We start from the raw sequence: 18,495 nt of genomic DNA, 5'->3' as shown, positions 1-18,495 counted from the left end.
ATACAGCTCCTCTTCTTCCACCAGCACACACTTGATTGCAGAACCCAGCTATGTCACCCTATAGTAATTTTGTAGCAAAGCCCCATTACAGGCAAGGATTCGCAGCCCTTAAACTCCTTCCAACCCCCCGGGCCCCAGTCACACCCCCCCCCCCCCCCCAGCCAACACATTTCATCATATACTTGACGTTGTGAGGGGCATGTCAAGTATATGAGGAAACGCATTGGGTGGGACCAGACGTGACGTTGGCCGCTGGTAGACTGTTTATGGCCATCGCTGCAGCATTTTTCATGTGACTACATGCCATTAGTTTGGAAGACAACACATTCTGGTAAGCTGCTACCTTTTACATTGTTGGTGTTGCACACGGAGGGTCTGGAGAATTTGGCTCTCCTATGCATGCAATTGTCTATTTCTTTTTTTTCCTGTGGAATCTGCTCTTCTGGCACACTGGAACCTATTCTTATATCTTATTGATTTTCTCTTTTTTTCTCTTTATTTTTGGACTTTTACAGACTTTTATTGATGAATTTGAGTTTACATTATGTCACTTATATATTGTCACATTGTTTTTTATTTTCTTGAATTCATGTTACAATGTTCATTCATGTTGCAACGTGTAAGTTACTTCTGAAGTTTTTTCTCTGACAGATGCTGCTTTATTTTGTTTGCCATCTGTGCTTGTTTATATCATGCAGCATCTGAGGCGTATATAGGAGTATATACAGTAATCTTATGCTAAAAGAGTAACAAACTTTCAGTGCCATTTAGCTGAGAAACTGTTACAACAAACAGGAATACAGGGGTTAGCTCCAGTCTAAATAAGTATGAATGCATTCCTATAGAATGTAAATACAGTGTTTTCCCCCTCTAGACAACAGACCTTTCCATAGAAGACATTTTTATTCCATATGTAAGGGTAGGGGGTGGATGTCAGTCATGTCCTCCATGTTTCCCTCCTTGTTGGGTGCCAAGCAAGGGTCACAGAGGCCTACCCTGGGGTGGGTTCTTCTGGGCTACGTTAGGCACTTTGTTACAGGGTCACTCTACACACACACACATGGAGTACCTTTACTTTGTGTCGCATTCTCAATACCTTGTGACAAGGCTGAGGCTGCCGTGGGGGAACATTCAACCTTAAGGTGGACCTCCACACTTGAGATGAACATTCACAATGCACACAACACTGCAACTGTTCTCCAGTTAACTCTCAGTTTCTCATGTCAATGTACAGCTTCACAGCAACTTGCATTTTGGAGAGACATGCTGAGCCAAAGTCCACGTCCACTTGTCCAGCACCTTCCACTACTACTCCCAAGTAGCAGAGTGGGCCCCGCAGTGCACTCTGCAAGGGTTCCACACGTGCAATCAACTTAACTCTTGAACCCCCTTACCTCTGTACAGGATGGAGAACCTCTGCGATGCAATCCACCCCTATTGCGCTGGGAGACAGACCGCTGGCGCAGGGAGTGTCGACTTTATCTCTTTCGCTGCAATAGGCCATGCCATCTATAACAGGTACATGCTATCAACAGGCTGCTTGTTACATTTCTGTTACTCTTGGCAACTGCTTATGTCCTCACGTTGGTCCACTCTACGCTGATGTCTTTATACCCCAATGTATTAAAGACCCACTTGGTGAACTATGTGTGTGCCAGTTACTTACAATACAGTTCTTTAATGACTTCAGACCGGGCGGGGACAAAGTTTCAATACTTTACTTAAAACAGTCCAACGGGCAAAACATGATACTTCCCTACTGTTAACTAGAACTTCAGGTTGACGTGCTGCCCTGACACAAGTGAAAAAGTACATTTCAGTGTCCATATACCATTACGGGCTCTCTCATACTAGTGCAGGTCCTTCAGGGGCATTGTCCAGGGCTGGCATCTGTAGGTAGAAACACCAAGCTAAAAGTCTCTGTTGTGGTTCGTAACGGACAACATTCTCCTACTTCGGCAGGTCTCTTCTTCCATCTCCAACCCCTGTGGGTCTCACTCTCAGTTACTCACACAGGATCAAGGACTGACCTCTGAACCGGACCACTGTCCCAATTTATATTGTGCAGCGCAAGTGGGCCGGACCCAGACAGAAAAACCTGCCAAAACAGTCAGGAGAGTGGGTAAAACTTTAACCCCGGCCCTCCCAGCCGGTACAGCACCCACTGACTGCCTAAGCCTGCTTACACATGGATAAAACAAGGACTGCTTACCCTTTTTCTTTGACCACTCCAAAGCACTCTACAGTGCTGACTGACACTGACAATGCTTGATCCTGGGCTGATTCAAGCATCACCCTAGCCTGTAGAGCAACAGTTGCCTATAGAGTGATAATGAGCTGGAATCGCCTCCCAATGCTGTCATACTGCACCTGGTGTAAATAGTCCCTTAAACCAGATAGATCCTAACTAATGGGGGGTACTGGGAACCAAAGGTCCATCAGTCTTTCCAAACTCCTCCCACTGGCCAGTGTGTTGGTAATCGTTGGGGCCCAAAGTTCCAGCGCTGGACCGCTTGGACTTCACTAGATCCCACAATAACAGCATGTAGTTAGTATCCAAACTATATCCTAAAAATTACTGTTACTGTCCTTTTAGGAAGTGGGCAGAAAGTTGTGGCCTCTCACCACCAAATAATCATCAATTAGGCCTCCTTCCCCTCTCTGTCTAGAACCAGTGACAACAGCCATGACTCGCTCTAGATTTGCTGCTGGGTAGAGGGTAATGGAAGTCAGGCTGTAATCTAATGTAGTTAGGCATTTTAAAAACCGTTTTCTGAATGCATGGCACACATGACCTGGTGACCCTACCATACATGACGTATAGGGCCCCATGATTTCTAATGGCAGCCGTGTCCATTAGGCAGTGTGGACACTTTACAAGACTGCAAAAGAGTAAATAAATGAGATTAATAATAAATATTGTTTACAACATTGACTAAATGAAATGTTCATCATAGAAGGTCAAAATGGGTGATTTTTGTTTTTTGTTAAAGTGTAATTGTAGGGAAAACAATTAATAAATACATAGTTGATATACAGTACATATGTGTTTATCTATAAAATGATTTGTAATTACATTTAGCCAATTTTCAAATCCAAATCCAGACACTACACAGTGTCCTGACCTTTTACTCTTTTCCACTGCAAATCAGGTTGTTCAAAGCTGTGATTGGATAGTGAAGGAACGGATTCTCAATGATTAGGTTATTTCTGTGCTCTCTACCCCAGTCAGCAAACTTCTTTTACAAAAAAGGAGGGATCTCCTTGTGCTTGGGCTTCTCTTCCTAATTTAGCAGCTAGCACTATATTCTGGTAAAGTATAACAGAATCAATATAAAAAGTGCAGTGCTGTGAATAATAAAGTACAAAGTGCGTATCAACTAACTTCATATATTTATCCAATATGTAGTTGAATAAAACAACTTTAATCCCAAAAAAGTGCAAAAAATGTGTACACAATCATATTAAAAAGCAGATGTATAAAAGATTTATAAACATTCTACATAAACGTGAGTAATAAAAAGTCCCAAGAGAAACTGGAAGCAGAATAAGCCCAGGAGTAGTCCTTCAGAGCCAAAAGGAGTAGTATTCTCAACCAACCAATGTACAGCAATCCATGTGGAAGTGAAACGTATCACAAGAGAAAAAGATACCCTGGAAAGCCCTCTAGAAAAAATCACTCCACCTCGTGTTAAAAAGTAGGGGGGTTACCAGATCATTTTGACCCCAGCTAAGGTGGTCAAAATAGGCTTCAGTGAACAAGATGGAACATCGGTAGGGGATAATGACCAACATGGAACATCAAAGGCTTCATCTCTGGTGTAAAGGTGTGGAATGCCCGCTTGTCATCCGGGATAAATATACTCAACCAGACCGCCGACACTCTCCGCATGGTTTCTCTAAATGCTGCTGTGGAAGAGATTTCTGGAATTAGCACCAAGGCAGACTAAATTACTATTTCAAATGCATGTAATCATTTTAATGAATACATTACTGGATTCATGAAGGGCTTTTACATCTGCCTACTCAAAGGACACATTCCCATTATTGCGCTATATCAGCCTATGTGAACAAGTTCTTAACTTAACTGAAAACTAACGTTTCAGTAACTTTACAAGTCTGTATGAATACATTATCAAATGTCCCATAGCACAGCAACAGTATAATTTTTTTGTAGTGCACAGACTCGGTTGGTCTGGCAGTTCCATTCCTTGATAGGCACACAACAGCCATACACATAACATTTCCCAATCACTTGAGTCAGAGAATAGAGAATAGGCTGTGCTTGTCTTTTTTTTGTGGTTTTTATTTTTGGATAGAACTTGGTTAGTGTGAGGGTGGGCCTAGGGATACTCCAGTAACTGTAGACTTGACAATAAGGACTCTTTTGCACTAAGGCTTCAGGGCAGAGGCATTGCTAGGGGGTGGCTATTGGGGCTATAGCCCTGAATCTGGGGTCCATAGCCCCGAGTCTCTCACCAAGTGCAGCAGTGCCATCAGCAGCAGATGTGGGCACTGTGCAAATAACTAACATCTCGGCCGTTTCACTTTGTTCTGCCACTGCACTGGTTGCTAGAACCGCCCAGCGTCTAGCAACCAGTGATGTCACATAACCTGAGTGACACATCATGAGGCTGAGGCAGTGGCGTCACTGGGGGCGGGGGGTGCGTGCTGCACCTGGGTGACACCCGCCAGAGGGGTGATGCCCGTGGGTAGCGGGACCGCTAACACCACCCGTTGCCCTACACTCTCGGGTTTCGCTGGTTATCTCACTCAGTGGAGCGGGCCGAAGCCGCCTCCCCTCTGTTTATATCCACACAGGAGGAGCCTGAGGGACACACCGTTGTGTACATTATATCCATCTGCACTGTTCTGAGGTCTGTACACTTTACTATACAGTATGTAGGTAGACATGTGCAGGAAGGGAGAGGGGTGTCTATACTAATGGGGGGGGGGGTCTGCACTGAGGGGGGTGTCTATACTATAATTCTAATGTCTCTTCCTTCACCCCAAAGCCGTGACATCATCACATACCATACAGGGACATTAACCCTGTATGGTATGATGGGGAGGCTGGAGTGTGACCACAGCCAGTAACTTAAAGTGGAGTTCCACCCAAAAATGGAACTTCCACTTTTTGGATTCCTCCCCCCCTCCGGTGTCACATTTGGCACCTTTCAGGGGGTAGGAGGGAGCAGATACCTGTCTAATACAGGTATTTGCTCCCACTTCCTGGCATAGATCACCGCAGCGCTTGCGGTGACCTACGCCACTTCCGGTGCCTACACTCTCCTCCACCGCTGTATTCTGTGAGACACAGAACACAGCAGGGACCTGAGAGGATGCGCAGCGCGACTCGCACATGCGCAGTAGGAAACCAGGAAGTGAAGCCGCACGGCTTCACTTCCTTATTCCCTCACCGAGGATGGCGACGGCAGCAGCCGAGAGCCGAAGGATGGATCGGCTTCGGTTGCCGATATCGCGGGCTCCCTGGACAGGTAAATGTCCATATATTAAAAGTCAGCAGCTGCAGTATTTGTAGCTGCTGGCTTTTAATTTTTTTTTTTCAGCGGACCTCCGCTTTAAGACCCCTTAAGACTTTTCAGGCGTTTTTAGCGCCTGTAAAGCGCCTGAAAAATGCCTCAGTATGAAAGCCAGTATGCTTTCACACCCGGGCGGTGAGCTTGTAGGATATTAGAAAAGGTCCCGCAAGCAGCATCTCTGGGGTGGTTTCGGAGCGCTGTATACACCGCTTCTAAACCGCCCCATGCCCATTAGAATGAATGGGCATCGCTGTCGAAGCGCCTGCAAATTGCTTCAGCAGTGTCGCAACGCGGCCACTTTTAACCCTCTCTTCAGCCGCTAGCAGGAGTTAAAAGTGCCCCACTAGCGTCCGAAAAAGCGCCACTTAAACAGCAGTAAAGCGCCACTAAAACTAGCAGCACTTTACCACTAATGCAGCCCGCACCCCAGTGTGAAAGGGGTCTAAAAGGGGACAAGTCACAGTAGTGAAGGGGGCCTGCTGGAGCAAGTCCAGGTGAGCATCCATGGCCTTAATTTCAGTTTGGGTGTAGCCCTCCCTGTTAGTGTCGGTTCACTCTGAGGCAGCACGACTTGCAGCGCGACTGCCTCAGGCAATCTGGACACAACAGGAGCGGCGACTTGCAAAACGACTTCTGTATAGAAGTCAATGCAAGTCGCCTCAAGTCGCCCCCAAAGTCGTACAGAAACCTTTTTCTAAGTCAGAGCGACTTGCGTCGCTCGGATAAGAACGGTTTGCAATATTGCAGTCCCACTGATCACCGCTGATCACCACCATTACTAGTAAAAAATAAAAATAAATAAATATATCCCATAGTTTGTAGATGCTATAACTTTTTCGCAAATCAATCAATATACACTTATTGGGATTTTTTTTTTACCAAAAATTTGTAGCAGAATACATATTAACTAAATTTATGAAGAAATTACATTTTTTATTGGATAGATAATTATAGCAGAAAGTAAAAAATATTGTTTTTTTCTTTCAGAATTGTCGGTCTTTTTTTGTTTCTAGCGCAAAAAATAAAAATGCAGAGGTGATCAAATATGGCCAAAAGAAATCCAAAAGACACACAGTTCATTCTCCTGCGCTGTGCAGTGCGCCTCTATGTAATTGTGAACTCTTTCCTCTGACGCTTTCAAATGGATAGTGCACTCCTTGCTGCCTTCCACAGACTGGGGAATCCAAGCACTAGAACATAGACAGAAGGCGCGTAGGCCTGGTGTATTATCCCCAAACGAAGGCTTTTTTTTATGTACAAAGATAGGTCATATACTCACAAAAAAAGACTTTAATAAATGCATATCTTAATATGGGTCTGTGACACTGTCCACATCTCTTGAGACTTTCCCTGCAGAGGCATAGGCTAACGCGTTTCAAAAAGTTCCTCTTCTTCAGAGCCTCAAGACAGTTTCACGGACCCATGTGAAGGAATATTAACAACTTAAGGACCGAAGAATTTTCCCCCTGAATGACCAGGCCATTTTTTGCGATACAACACTGCGTCACTTTAACTGGCAATTGCGCAGTCGTGCGACGTTGTACGTAGACATGTGCATGCCGAAAAAATTTGTTTTGGTTTTAATTTGTTAATCTAGTTATTTCGTTTAGTTAAATTCGATTGATTCGTTCAATTCGTTTTCAGAATTCGTATTCGGAATTTTCGCATTTTCTTCGAATTTACCGGGTTTTTTTGATTCAAAATGTTTAAATCGATACATTTTCGAATCGATCGAAATGAAAATGTTATATTGTTTTCAATTCGAATGCAGCAAAGTGAGCAAACAAAAGAAAAATCTTCATCAAATGGTTACAATGACTGTTTAAATCACCTTTGGCTTAACAAAAACAGTATTATTTTGAAATGGTACTCTAATAACACACACAGTCTTTGATTTCAGCAATATGTGTAGTGAGAATTTGACTGGAGTTCAATGTAAAATTCGAATCGAATTTCAGTCAGAATTTCAGAAATTCAGACGAATTTCATTATGTTATTTGGAGCATTCGGTAAAATTTGTTTCTATTGTAATTCGGGTATTCGGATATATCCAATTCTCCGAATAATGAAAAATTTGTCCGAATATTAATTTGGTATGAAACAAACTACACATGTCTAGTTGTACCCAAACAAAATTGATGTCCTTTTTTCCCCACAAATAGAGCTTTCTTTTGGTGGTATTTGATCACCTCTGCAGTTTTTATTTTTTGCGCTATAAATAAAAAAAGAGCGACAATTTTGAAAAAAAAAAATAGATTTTTTACTTTTTGCTATAATAAATATCCCAAAAGAAAAATATCTTCATCAGTTTAAGCCAATATATTTTTGGTAATAAAAATCGCAAAAAGCGTATATTGATTGGTTTGCGCAAAAGCTATAGTGTCTACAAAATAGGGGATAGATTTGTGGCTTTTTTTAAAATGTATTTATTTTTTGCTAGTAATGGCAGCGATCTGAGATTTTTAGCGGGACTGCGACATTGCGGCGGACAGATCGGACACTTTTGAATTTTTTTTTAGGACCATTGACATTTATACAGCGATCAGAGCTAAAAATAGCCACTGATAACTGTAGAAATGTCACTGGCAGGGAAAGGGTTAACACTCGGGGGGCGATCAAGAGGGTTAAGTGTGTTCCCTAGGGAGGTGTTTCTAACTGTGGGAGGAGTGTGCTGACTGGAGGAGGAGAGAGATCACTGTTCCTGATCACTAGAATCAGCAGATCTCTCTCTACTCCCCTGTCAGAACAGGGATCTGTTTGTTTACATACGCAGATCCCCGTTCTGGCTCTCTAAGGAGCGATCGCGGGTGGCCGGCGGACATCTACCGCGATTCACGCAGGGGAGCCAACTTAAAGCGGCCGACGTACACCTATGGCGATTCGCACAGGGGAGTCAACCTGTCGCAGTATAATGACGGCGACTGGTCGGCAAGCTGTTAAGATATGCTTTTATCCAAGTCTTTTTTTGTGAGTATATCACCGATCTTTGTACATCAATAAAACCTTTGTTTGGGGATAATGCACTAGGCCTATGCCCCTATGCGCGACCTTTGTGAAATGAACTGCTTTGTCTTCTAAGAGCCAGGATTTCAGTCCAGGAAGATGCTAACTCTGGATGATGCCTAAACAAAGATGACGCCAAGTTTTTATATTGTCAGGGAGAATTCTGTGATCTCTGTAGGAAGTAATAAATACATGTAGGTGTTACTGTTATACATCACTTATTATGCATGCACTTACAATGAAAATGATATCTGATGCTAGGTCCACTTTAAATACCATTCATGATTCCTATTCAGCATTCTACACATGCAGCAGTCAGTGCCGGCATTTTGCTTCCACACAAGGATAACGGAGCATGATGTTCTTTTCTGTTCATTGAAGGCTAATCTTTCTCTAATCAGCTTTTCACATTTTGGGGGAATCAGGGAAAATTTTTGTTCTTTGAGTTTCCAGATGTGTTCTTTGATCTGTTCTGGGTGAGTGAGTAGGGCTGGTACAAAGCTATAAATATTTGGCAGCTCAGTGAGCTCATTCTATATGTTGTAGCCTGTACAATTCACATAATAACAACAGATACACATCACATGTGATAATAAGATTGTGTTCTACCATAATAAATACCTCACAGGCAACCAATGAGCCGCACACGTTCGCACATCAACTGGTCAAAGAGCTATCTGGATTAGATACAATTGGTCAGGTGACCACCATATATTATTTTGTTTTGTATAAAAGACACATTGCAATCGGTCGTCCTACAGCTATGATTAAGCACCATTAACGGTGCGAAACGCGTCAGTGATCATCTGGACCTGTGTCTCTGATTGATGTATGGATTAAGCTTCATTCAATAAAGGCATTATTTTCGAGTGTGGCCATCCTTTCTCCATTTTCTGCCATTTGACTTTGCTGAGCCGGTGTTCTGTCGAGAAGTGCCCTCCATCGAATAGTGCCCGGGATGTACCTTGCATGTGCCGTACGTAACAGCACAACAGCTGATTTGCAGATCAGCTGGGCTGAGGTCACCAGGGCGCATGCGCACATCATAGGAGGTGTCTCTCAATGGGAGATACCATTTCACAGGCACAATTTAAACCTATACAAACAGCAGGGGAGACCATAGTTCTCAGATTGTGCATCGCTGCTGCTGGAGGGCGGCTAGTGCCTGTGTTGAAGAGCTGGTTTTGTCTGTGTTGCAACCCACCCTTTCACACAGGCAAAACACAGCAAACCCACCCTGCAACACAGACAAAACCGGACCATCAGCACACTGTAAAGCCGCCCCGCAACAGCAAAGCACAATGTGAGAACTACAATCTCCCCCTGCTGTTAGTATAGGTTTCAATTGTGGCCATGAAATGGTATCTCCCATCAAGAGACGCCTCCTACGATGTGCGCTTGCGCCTCGGTCACGTCACTCCAGCTGATCGTCAAATCAGCTGAAGTGCTCTGTCCTGCACATACACGGGCACTATTCAGTGGGGGGCACTTCTCGACAGAACACCGGCACCCTTCATCTCCTATACACTAGGACGGCGTGAACACAAGCAATACCACTTGGAGAGATAATTACCTTGATTTGGTCGAAGAGCTACTGTAGGTTGTTCATTCTAAATCTCTGAACTACTAAAGTATTTTGTTGAATGGTGATTGGTGGGGATTCCATTCAATCAACTGATTGGCTGGGGATCTAGGCAAAACAGTCCAGCCAATGAACAATGGAGGGGTGCAGGCACAGAACTTTTAATATGTTCTTTATGAAAGAGGAAAACCTCTTTATAGCATAATTGCACGTTTGATAACGTTTTGGAGACTGCATGAATAAATGAAAATGTTATATTAGTAAGACACTGTTTGCCTTCACAAGGGATTTAGAGTACATGCACATGGACATCATTAGCTAATAAATATATCTATTCTACACTGCAAGGGGTAACTGTTCATCTACCCCAAGGGACAGTAAAAATACTATTACTTACCCGATCCTCCTTCGGCAGAGGGCATGCTCCCGGCTAAGGACCCTGCATAGATCTTAATGTCAGAGGATGGGGGAGGAGAGACTTTAAGGACTAGTCTAGCAGTGCAGAGGATCGGGTAGGTAGATCTGCTTTTCCAAATCCCCTGGTCCAGCATTTTTCAACCATGCTGCCATCCGGGTTCCTTAAGGGGTATCGTGGCAAAGTACCTAAAAATTCTCCCAAATTGCCCAAAAATTATCAAAAGTCAGTCGGTGGATCAAACCTGTCTTGTTTTTTGTTACACAAGGGACAGTTTTTTATTGTACATCACTGCAACTGTGGGCATCATGTGGGCCAGCTGCTGGCATCCTAACAATCTATGATATCATCAGCTGATAAGGACCAGGACCACTTTGGGAGCCTTTACAGCAGAAGTCTCAAGCTGGCGGCCCTCCAGCTGTTGAGAAACTACAAGTCCCATCATGCCTCTGCCTGTGGGAGTCAGGCTTGTAACTGGCAGCCTTGCAATGCCTCATGGGACTTGTAGTTTTGCAACAGCTGGAGGGCCACCAGTATGAGACCCCTGCTTTACAGCATCCTTGCTTGCCGCTCCCCTGCTCCCCTCTGTCAGCACTGGGATCACATTAACTGCAACTGGGAGAGAAAAAAAACACTGTAATTCTGTTCAGTACCAATGCACAAAGGTATATTTGCATTGTAAAAAAAATTGCATCTATTATGGGATGTCCTTTATGTGTGGATGCTGCTGCTTTATGTAATACTAGTAGTTTTATCCTTACATTTTAGAATGGGGTGCCTCGAGAGTGCATAATTTCATAGGCTGAAAAAGGGTTGAAAACCTCTGCCTTAGGCAGAAATAAGCAGCTAACCCTTGCAGAACATTTTGGGATTTACTGGAGTTCAGCTTTAAGCCAGCAGATGAAGCTTTAGACTTTTTTGCATATGTGTTTGATATAATATGCCTGTTTACAGAGAACAATAGCACAAGGTGATATTTGCACATACAAGTGAATTAGTAGAATCAGAGGCCTTAATGAGATCCAGCCTGCCGGAAGCAATCAACTAATGCTTTGCTGTCTCTATAGCTAGATTAGTGTTCCAGCAATCTTTTTTTTTTTTTACCTTTTAAATGTTTATGTATTTAATTATTTAAATGCTGTGAAACAGAAATGAAAAGTTAAAAAAACATAATTTCATAGGATGTCACGACTGAAAAAAGGTTGAGAAACTCCGCAATAGACAGAAATGAGCAGTTAACCCTTGCAGAACATTGTTAGGTTTACTGGAGTTCAGCTTTAAGTCAGCAGGTGAAGCTTTAGACCTCTTTTCATATGTTTTTGATATAATGTGCCTGTTTATGGAGAACAATAGCAGAAGCTAATATTTGCACATAGAAGTGAATTAACAGAATCAGAGGCTTTAACGAGATCCAGCCTGCCTGAAACAATCAACTACTGCTTTGCTGTCTCTTTAGATAAATTAGCGTTCTGGCAATCTTTTTTTACTTTTTAAATGTTTATGTATTTAATTATTTAATTGCTGTGACACAAAAATTAAAAGTTAAAATTTTATTTGATCCAAACCATTCTAGGAAAAGATGCTGCAGATGCAAACCTGCAGCAGCCTACAAAAGCCTGCAGTTATGGCCGAATACCGAGTGGTAAAGCTTGCCTGTCCATCCTACCAACTTCACATTCCAATTGGATACTGAGACAGCATCATTCATAGTCAAGGGACTATGATTTTGTAACATCAAACTATAACTAAAGGCAAAAACCCAAATTTCCTAGCAGAATTTTATCATAATGTTGATGCTGGTAAACTGCAAAGCAGCCATAAGTAATGTCCATTTTTATATCTCAAGAGAATTCCAGGGTTCCCTGAATCCATGGCGTTCCATTAAGCAAATGCAGAACTAAGTATGCAAAGTAGTTTGGCCTCCAGAACATCCCATTCATTACTATTGGTTGTAGGATTGTGATCATAAAATTATCATCATTGGTAATATAGAAGGATGTTAAGCTAAGCTGGTTGATGTTCTTTTTTGTGGTTACATGAATTATTGAGCACCTTGGTTCAGGACTCCCGTTGAAGCACCACAGCAAAGACCTAAACCATTAAAAACATTTTCAGGTCTTGGGTAACTTCTGCTAAAAATGAATATACTTGATATACATGATCAGTCAGTTGTAGAAATTGTAAATAAAAAGAATGTGGTGTACCTTGAGTATTTGATTTCCAGGACAAATTATTTTTTCTTGTTCAATATTATTATTAGGTTTCATGTGGATATGACAAGCCATGGTTTGCCCACGCAGGGGCGACATTGAACAGGAACATACAAAAACAGCATATGTACGTATGATAAATAACAGAACTATCAACTGTTACTAGGACCAAAGAGGACCAGGGTAGAGATTAGGTAAGTATCACAAGGGACAGATCATTGTTTAACACCTATTTGCTGCATATGACATATTTATGTTCAGCACTAATCTTGAAATGCAATGAATAACAACAAAAAAGAAATACAGATAGTGAAAATGTTGTGCTACCTAGCACCAGTGGAGGTGTCCCCTAACACTAGTGGTGGTGCCCCCTAACCAGGGCCACTGATAAGGTGGTACAGGCGGCCCTCCTGTCCCGGGCCTGAGCAGTAGAGGGGCCTGGCAGTGAGACTGCACATAAGGGTTGCAACGACCGTCCCACCCTTCTAGCCCGCCCACATAGTACACTAAGCAGGCTGGGACTCCCGAGTGGTGTCAAGACTCAGGAGGGAGGGACTTATGAGGGAACTTAAAGGGGTTGTAAACCCTTGTGTTTTTTCCCTTAATGCATCCTATGCATCAAGGTGAAAAAACACCTAGTAGTCACCGGCCCCCCAAGCACCAGGGCCCCCCATCTCTCCCCACCAAGCACCAGGGCCCCCATCTCTCCTCACCAAGCACCAGGGCCTCACATCTCTCCCCTCCAAGCACCAGGACCCCCATCTCTCCCCATTAAGCACCATTGTCCCCATCTCTCCCCACTAAGCACCAGCCCCCCCATCTCTCCCCACTAAGCACCAGGGCCCCCCATCTCTCCTTACCAAGCACAAGGGCCCCCCATCTCTCCCCACTAAGCACCAGGTCCCCAACCAGGGCCCCTCACCTCTCCCCACGAAGCACCAGGAGCCCCCACCAAGCACCAGGACCCCAATCTCTCCCCACCAAGCACCAGGACTCTCCACCTCTCCCCACTAAGAACTAGGACTCTCCATCTCTCCCCCACTAAGCACCAGGGCCCCCATCTCTCCCCACTAAGCACCAGGACCCCCATGTCTCCCCACCAAACACCAGGACCCCCATCTCTCCCCACCAGGCACCAGGACCCCCATCTCTCCCCACCAAGCACCAGGATCCCATCTCTCCCCACCAAGCACCAGGACCCCCCATCTCTCAACACCAAGCACCAGGAACCTCCATCTCTCTCCACAAAGCACCAGGACCCTCCACCTCTCCTTTTGAAGCACCAGGACCCTCCACATCTCCCCACTAAGCACCAGGACCCCTGTCTCTCCCCACCAAGCACCAGGACCCCCATCTCTCCCCACAAAGCACCGGGACTCCCCATCTCTCCCCACAAAGCACCAGGACCCCCATCTCTCCCCACAAAGCACCAGGGCCCTCCCCCTCTCCCCACTAAGCACCAGGACCCCCCATCTTTCTCCACAAAGCACCAGGACCCTCCACCTCTCCCCACTAATCACCAGGACCCCATCTCTTCCCACTAAGCACCAAGACCCCCCATCTCTCCCCACTAAGCACCAAGACCCCCATCTCTCCCCACCAAGCACCAGGACCCCCATCTCTCTCCTCCAGGCACCAGGACCCCCATCCCTTTCCACCAGGCACCAGGATCCTCCACCTCCCCCACAAAGCACCAAGACCTACCATCTCTCTCCACTAAGCACCAAGACCCCCATCTCTCCCCACTAAGCATCAGGACCCCCCCTCTCACCCCACAAAGCACCAGGGCCCCCATCTCTCCTCACCAAGCACCAGGGCCTCACATCTCTCCCCTCCAAGCACCAGGACCCCCATCTCTCCCCATTAAGCACCATTGTCCCCATCTCTCCCCACTAAGCACCAGCCCCCCCATCTCTCCCCACTAAGCACCAGGGCCCCCCATCTCTCCTTACCAAGCACAAGGGCCCCCCATCTCTCCCCACTAAGCACCAGGTCCCCAACCAGGGCCCCTCACCTCTCCCCACGAAGCACCAGGAGCCCCCACCAAGCACCAGGACCCCAATCTCTCCCCACCAAGCACCAGGACCCTCCACCCAACCCCACTAAGAGCTAGGACTCTCCATCTCTCCCCCACTAAGCACCAGGGCCCCCATCTCTCCCCACTAAGCACCAGGACCCCCATGTCTCCCCACCAAACACCAGGACCCCCATCTCTCCCCACCAAGCACCAGGACCCCCATCTCTCCCCACCAAGCACCAGGATCCCATCTCTCCCCACCAAGCACCAGGACCCCCCATCTCTCAACACCAAGCACCAGGAACCTCCATCTCTCTCCACAAAGCACCAGGACCCTCCACCTCTCCTTTTGAAGCACCAGGACCCTCCACATCTCCCCACTAAGCACCAGGACCCCTGTCTCTCCCCACCAAGCACCAGGACCCCCATCTCTCCCCACAAAGCACCGGGACTCCCCATCTCTCCCCACAAAGCACCAGGACCCCATCTCTCCCCACAAAGCACCAGGGCCCTCCCCCTCTCCCCACTAAGCACCAGGACCCCCTATCTTTCTCCACAAAGCACCAGGACCCTCCACCTCTCCCCACTAATCACCAGGACCCCATCTCTCCCCACTAAGCACCAAGACCCCCCATCTCTCCCCACTAAGCACCAAGACCCCCATCTCTCCCCACCAAGCACCAGGACCCCCATCTCTCTCCTCCAGGCACCAGGACCCCCATCCCTTTCCACCAGGCACCAGGATCCTCCACCTCCCCCACAAAGCACCAAGACCTACCATCTCTCTCCACTAAGCACCAAGACCCCCATCTCTCCCCACTAAGCATCAGGACCCCCCCTCTCACCCCACAAAGCACCAGGACCCTCCACCTCTCCCCACTAAGCACTGGGAACCCCCTGTCTATCCGCACTAAGCACCAGGACACCCCATCTCTCCCCACTAAGCACCAGGACCCTCCACCTTTCCCCACTTAGCACCAGGGCTCCCCATCTCTCCCCACTAAGCACCAGGACCCCATCTCTCCCCACTGAGCACCAGGAACCACCATCTCTCCCCACCGAGCACCAGGATCCCCCATCTCTTCCCACTAAGCCCCAGGACCCCTGTCTCTCCCCACTAAGCACCAGGGCCCCCCATCTCTCCCCACCAAGCACCAGGACCCCCCATCTCTCTCCACCAGGCACCAGGACCCCCATCTCTTTCCAACAGGCACCAGGATCCTCCACCTCCCCCACAAAGCACCAAGACCTGCCATCTTTCCCCACTAAGCACCAAGACCCCCATCTCTCCCCATAAAGCATAAAGCATCAGGACCCCCATCTCTCACAACTAAGCATCAGGACCTTACACCTCTCCCCACAAAGCACCAGAACCCACCACCTCTCCCCACTAAGTACCAGGAACCCCATCTCTCCCCACTAAGCATCAGGACCCCCCATCTCACCCCACAAAGCACCAGTACCCTCCACCTCTCCCCACTAAGCACCGGGAAACCCCATCTCTCCCCACTAAGCACCAGGACCCTCCACCTTTCCCCACTAAGCACCAGGGCTCCCCATCTCTGCCCACTAAGCACCAGGACCCCATCTCTCCCCACTGAGCACCAGGAACCACCATCTCTCCCCACCGAGCACCAGGATCCCCCATCTCTTCCCACCAAGCCCCAGGACCCCCCATCTCTCCCCACTAAGCACCAGGGCCCCTCCGTCTAACCCACTAAGCTCCCGGACCCTCCACCTCCCTCACAAAGCACCAAGACCCCCCATCTCTCCCAACTAAGCATCAGGACCCCCCAACACTCCTCACAAAGCACCAGAACCCACCACCTCTCCCCACTAAGTACCAGGACCCCATCTCTTCCCACTAAGCATCAGGACCCCCCATCTCACCCCACCAAGCACCAGGACCCTCCACCTCTCCTCACTAAGCACCGGGACCCCGCCATCTCTCCCCACTAAGCACCAGGACCCCATCTCTCCCCACCAAGTACCAGGACTCCATCTCTCCCTACTAAGCACCAGGACCCTCCACCTTTCCCAATAAGCACCAGGACTCCCCATCTCTCCCCACTAGGCACCAGGACCCCCATCTCTCCCCACTGAGCACCAGGAACTGCCATCTCTCCCCACTAAGCATCAGGACCCCCATCTCTCCCCACCAAGCACCAGGACCCCCTATCTTTCCCCACTAAGCACCAGGGCCCCTCCGTCTCCCACTAAGCTCCCAGACCCCCCATCTCTCCCCACTAAGCACCAGGACCCCCATCTCTCCCCACTAAGCACCAGGATCCCCCATATCTCCCCACTAAGCACCAGGACCCCCCATCTCTCCTAACTGAGTACCAGTGCTTCTTTCTGTCCTCCTTGAAGACAATGCTGAATTCTTTTAGGTAGGTATGCTGGGTCAGGGGCGGGGCTGGGGGCCCCATCAGGTAGGCTGTAGGGGGCCCCATGATTTCTAAAAGCAGCCCTGCCCCTAACACAAGTGGTGGTTTCTCCTAAAACTAGTGCTGGTGTCCCCTAACACAAGTGGTGGTGTCCACTAGCATTAGTGGTGGTGTTCCCTAACACAAGTAGTGGTGTCCCATAACACTAGTGGTGGTGTCCCCTAACACGTGCTTGTGTCCCTTAAAAATATTGGTGGTGTTCCCTAACACAAGTAGTGGGGTCCCATAAGACTAGTAGTGGTGTCCCCTAATACTAGTGAGGATGTCTATTAACACTAGTGGTAAAGCACCCCCCTTCTTTGGTGGTCAGTGGAACACAAGTGGTGGTTTCTCCTAACACCAGTAGTGGTGTCCCCTAACACAAGTGGTGATGTCCCCTAGAATTAGCAGTGGTGTTCCTTAACCCAAGCAGTAATGTCCCCTACCACTAGTGGTAGGGTACCCTACCACTAGTGGTGCTGTCCCCTTACAGAAGTAGAAGTGTCACATAACACTAGTGGTTGTATCCCCTAATACTAGTGAAGGTGTTCTCCAGCACTTGCAGTAAAAACAACCGTCTACTTTGGTGGTCAGTGGAACAATGCCACTTTGCATTGGTGGTCATTGTAGGTGGGAGGTCCATTTTCTACAGCTTGAGGAATCCCTAAAAACCTCAGGAGGAACCCTAATGTTCCACTCAACCATGAATGAGAAAGGCGGACCTAAAGATTTGTATAGGAACTTCTAAGTTCCCATTTTAGGGCCACATGTGTACTGCGCTGACTTTTCTATTCATGGCTTACTTTAATAAATGGTAAAATGTGAGATTAAGTCACAGTATTTTTTTAACTCCACTCAGCAAAAAAAGGAGAATTCAAACCCCCCTCAAGCTAATAGTGAAAAAACGTAAGACAACATTTCTCTAGCTATGATATGGCATGGAAATGATACCCTGTTAGAAGGTCATATGTACTCTGGGATTTTTGCAGATCAATCATCAAGACGTGATGGGTTTCCTGACATGGCACTGTGGATGAAGAATAAAAATTGGAAAAGGCATAGCAAGGGGTAGGTACAGTTTATGTTTCCAGAATCTGTTTGTTCTGTGAGATCATATAGTTGACAAATAGGCATAGAATTGTTCTTTATTGTGCATTTGCCAAAACAAAAGTACATTTAATCCCTATGTACAAAGTCTTTGATAGATGCAATTTTATACTAAATCAGAACAGATGTGTTCATTGAGAGAGCTGCCTATGCTGGATAGAGATCTCCGGAGATAGGAGCTCAGTTCTAGTT

General features: G+C 46.7%; 1 long non-coding RNA gene across 2 annotated transcripts in view; it reads right to left on the bottom strand.

Annotated features, from left to right (window-relative positions):
• Window positions 1-3,404: 3,404 nt before the first annotated feature.
• The window catches only part of LOC141103037 (uncharacterized), a 183,587-nt gene continuing 168,496 nt past the window's right edge, over window positions 3,405-18,495 (bottom strand). For both annotated transcript variants that reach the window (XR_012235236.1, XR_012235237.1), the window contains one exon: window positions 3,405-3,909. This is a non-coding gene — a long non-coding RNA (uncharacterized lncRNA). The remainder of the gene's footprint in view (window positions 3,910-18,495) is intronic.

This window comes from Aquarana catesbeiana, linkage group LG07 (assembly GCF_042186555.1).
Source record: "Aquarana catesbeiana isolate 2022-GZ linkage group LG07, ASM4218655v1, whole genome shotgun sequence".
NCBI classification, from domain to species: domain Eukaryota; kingdom Metazoa; phylum Chordata; class Amphibia; order Anura; family Ranidae; genus Aquarana; species Aquarana catesbeiana.
Note: the sequence above shows the minus strand (reverse complement) of the source record. Positions and strands in the feature narration are given on the sequence as shown.